The sequence below is a fragment of the Triticum dicoccoides genome, chromosome 1A, assembly GCF_002162155.2.
Source record: "Triticum dicoccoides isolate Atlit2015 ecotype Zavitan chromosome 1A, WEW_v2.0, whole genome shotgun sequence".
Classification (NCBI taxonomy): domain Eukaryota; kingdom Viridiplantae; phylum Streptophyta; class Magnoliopsida; order Poales; family Poaceae; genus Triticum; species Triticum dicoccoides.
This window is the reverse complement of record NC_041380.1, coordinates 102,702,846-102,707,383: the sequence shown is the minus strand read 5'-3', so window position 1 is coordinate 102,707,383 and position 4,538 is coordinate 102,702,846.

Sequence of the window (4,538 nt, the reverse complement as noted above, 5' to 3'; positions counted from 1 at the left end):
ATCCCCTCCTGCTGCCATGTCGGCCCTCGGCACCTCCTCCTCCTCCTCCAGCGCACACCCTAGCAATCCGTTCGACTCTTCCTACGGGTCCGATCCCGATGAGCCCCAAGCCACCGACATCCGCAACATCCACCTCTCCGATCACGTCCCCATCATCCTCTCCCATACCTCCGCCAACTACTATGCCTGGAAAACCTACTTCAATCTCCTCTTCCGTGAGTACAACCTTCGTGATCATGTGGACGGTCTCGCCAATTTCTTCGCCGGCGCCCACGACGCCAACTGGCTCACCATCGACGCCACCCTCATCCGGCGGTTCTTCCTCACCGTCTCTCCGGACATCTTCCACACCATCGTTCGCGATGGGGACGATGCTTACACGGTGTGGACCAAGATCAATGGCCTCTTCACCGACAACAAGCTTCAACGTATTGTTTTCTTGCAGCAGGAATTTTTTTGGTGTCATCAGAACGACTCCACCATCGACGCCTTCTGTCTCCGGCTCAAGACCCTCTCCGACGAGCTCAACGACGTCGGATTCAAGGTGGGTGACGAGCTTCTCCTCTCGATGCTCACTGCCGGCCTTAATGAGGACTTCGGCAACGCCGCCTCCAACCTCATCCTCATGGCCAACCCTACTTACGAGCGGGCGGTGGCCTATCTTCGTCTTGAGGAGCGGCGGATGAAGCACCTCCGCACCCACGCCATCCACACCGCGCTTGCCGCCGGTCTCTCCACCGGCGCCTCTATACCACCCTCGGCGCCCCATCCTCCGGTCGCCCCGCACCCCGCGCCGGCGCCCCAACCGCCCCAACCACCGCGCAATGGCGGAAACGGCGGTAACCGCCGCCGCGGTCGCGGCGGTCCACGCCAAGGCGGCGGGAAAGGTGGCGGCGACGGTGGTCAAGCTCCCCAGCAGCAGCCCACGCCACCCTGGGCTGGAGGCTACAACCCTTGGACGGGGGTCGTGCACGCATACAGTATGCCAGTGTCGCGGCCCCCCGCCCCGGGCATCCTCAGCCCCCGCCAGAGCACGCATCAGGCGCTCCTGGCTGCGCCTCTCGGCGCCCACGGCGGGGCTCCCGCCCCTCCTGTCGCGCCCTCCTACAGCGCGTACGACGCCCCTGTTGGAAATATGCCCTAGAGGCAATAATAAATTAGTTATTATTATATTTCCTTGTTCATGATAATCGTTTATTATCCATGCTAGAATTGTATTGATAGAAAACTCAGATACATGTGTGGATACATAGACAACACAATGTCCCTAGTAAGCCTCTAGTTGACTAGCTCGTTGATCAATAGATGGTTACGGTTTTCTGACCATGGACATTGGATGTCATTGATAACGGGATCACATCATTAGGAGAATGATGTGATGGACAAGACCCAATCCTAAGCCTAGCACAAGATCATGTAGTTCGTATGCTAAAGCTTTTCTAATGTCAAGTATCATTTCCTTAGACCATGAGATTGTGCAACTCCCGGATACCGTAGGAATACTTTGGGTGTGCCAAACGTCACAATGTAACTGGGTGGCTATAAAGGTACACTACAGGTATCTCCGAAAGTGTCTGTTGGGTTGGCACGAATCAAGACTAGGATTTGTCACTTCGTGTAAACGGAGAGGTATCTCTGGGCCCACTCGGTAGGACATCATCATAATGTGCACAATGTGATCAAGGAGTTGATCACGGGATGATGTGTTACGAAACGAGTAAAGAGACTTGCCGGTAACGAGATTGAACAAGGTATCGGGATACCGACGATCGAGTCTCGGGCAAGTATCGTACCGCTAGACAAAGGGAATTGTATACGGGATTGATTAAGTCCTTGACCTCGTGGTTCATCCGATGAGATCATCGTGGAACATGTGGGAGCCAACATGGGTATCCAGATCCCGCTGTTGGTTATTGACCGGAGAGTCATCTCGGTCATGTCTGCATGTCTCCCGAACCCGTAGGGTCTACACACTTAAGGTTCGGTGACGCTAGGGTTATAGAGATATTAGTATGCGGTAACCCGAAAGTTGTTCGGAGTCCCGGATGAGATCCCAGACATCACGAGGAGTTACGGAATGGTCCGGAGGTAAAGAATTATATATAGGAAGTGCTATTTCGGCCATCGGGACAAGTTTCGGGGTCACCGGTATTGTACCGGGACCACCGGAAGGGTCCCGGGGGTCCACCGGGTGGGGCCACCTGCCCCGGGGGCCACATGGGCTGTAGGGGGTGCGCCTTGGCCTACATGGGCCAAGGGCACCAGCCCCTAGAGGCCCATGCGCCAAAGGGACAAGAGGAGGGGAGAGTCCTAAAGGGGGAAGGCACCTCCGAGGTGCCTTGGGGAGGATGGACTCCTCCCCCCCCTTGGCCGCACCCTTCCTTGGAGGAAGGGGCAAGGCTGCGCCCTCCCCCTCTCCCTTTGCCCTATATATAGTGGGGGGAAGGGAGGGCAACCATACCTAAGCCCTGGCGCCTCCCTCTCCCTCCCATGACACATCTCCCTCCTCCCGCAGCGCTTGGCGAAGCCCTGTTGGAATCCCGCTACTTCCACCACCACGCTGTCGTGCTGCTGGATCTCCATCAACCTCTCCTTCCCCCTTGCTGGATCAAGAAGGAGGAGACGTCGCTGCTCCGTACGTGTGTTGAACGCGGAGGTGCCGTCCGTTCGGCGCTAGGATCATCGGTGATTTGGATCACGACGAGTATGACTCCATCAACCCCGTTCTCTTGAACGCTTCCGCGCACGATCTACAATGGTATGTAGATCCACTCCTCCCTCGTTGCTAGATGACTCCATAGATAGATCTTGGTGACACGTAGGAAAATTTTGAATTTATGCTACATTCCCCAACAGTGGCATCATGAGCTAGGTCTATGCGTAGTTTCTATGCACGAGTAGAACACAAAGTAGTTGTGGGAGTTGATTTTGTTCAATATGCTTACCGTTACTATTCCAATCTTGATTCGGCGGCATTGTGGGATGAAGCGGCCCAGACCAACCTTACACGTACTCTTACATGAGACTGGTTCCACCGACTGACATGCACTAGTTGCATAAGGTGGCTAGCGGGTGTCTGTCTCTCCCACTTTAGTCGGATCGGATTCGATGAAAAGGGTCCTTATGAAGGGTAAATAGCAATTGGCATATCACGTTGTGGTTTTTGCGTAGGTAAGAAACGTTCTTGCTAGAAACCCATAGCAGCCACGTAAAACATGCAAACAACAATTAGAGGACGTCTAACTTGTTTTTGCAGGGTATGCTATGTGATGTGATATGGCCAAAGGATGTGATGAATGATATATATGTGATGTATGAGATCATGTTCTTGTAATAGGAATCACGACTTGCATGTCGATGAGTATGACAACCGGCAGGAGCCATAGGAGTTGTCTTTATTTTTTGTATGACCTGCGTGTCATTGAGAAACGCCATGTAATTACTTTACTTTATTGCTAACCGGTAGCCATAGTAGTAGAAGTAATAAGTTGGTGAGACAACTTCATGGAGACACGATGATGGAGATCATGATGATGGAGATCATGGTGTCATGCCGGTGACAAGATGATCATGGAGCCCCAAGATGGAGATCAAAGGAGCTATATGATATTGGCCATATCATGTCACTATTATTTGATTGCATGTGATGTTTATCATGTTTTTGCATCTTGTTTACTTAGAACGACGGTAGTAAATAAGATGATCCCTCATAATAATTTCAAGAAAGTGTTCCCCCTAACTGTGCACCGTTGCGACAGTTCGTTGTTTCGAAGCACCACGTGATGATCGGGTGTGATAGATTCTAACGTTCACATACAACGGGTGTAAGACAGATTTACACACGGGAAACACTTAGGTTGACTTGACGAGCCTAGCATGTACAGACATGGCCTCGGAACACAAGAGACCGAAAGGTCGAGCATGAGTCATATGGTAGATACGATCAACATGAAGATGTTCACCGATGTTGACTAGTCCGTCTCACGTGATGATCGGACACGGCCTAGTTGACTTGGATCATGTAATCACTTAGATGACTAGAGGGATGTCTATCTGAGTGGGAGTTCACAAGATGAACTTAATTATCCTGAACATAGTCAAAAGGTCTTCGCAAATTATGTCGTAGCTCGCGCTTCAGTTCTACTGTTTAGATATGTTCCTAGAGAAAATTTAGTTGAAAGTTGATAGTAGTAATTATGCGGACTAGGTCCGTAAACTGAGGATTGTCCTCATTGCTTCATAGAAGGCTTATGTCCTTAATGCACCGCTCAGTGTGCTGAACCTCGAACGTCGTCTGTGGATGTTGCGAACATCTGACATACACATTCCGATAACTACGTGATAGTTCAGTTAAACGGTTTAGAGTTGAGGCACCGAAGACGTTTTGAAACGTCGCAAAACATATGAGATGTTTCGAGGGCTGAAATTGGGATTTCAGGCTCGTGCCCACGTCAAGAGGTATAAGACCTCCGACGATTTTCTTAGCCTGCAAACTAAGGGAGAAAAGCTCAATTGTTGAACTTGTGCTCAGATTGTCT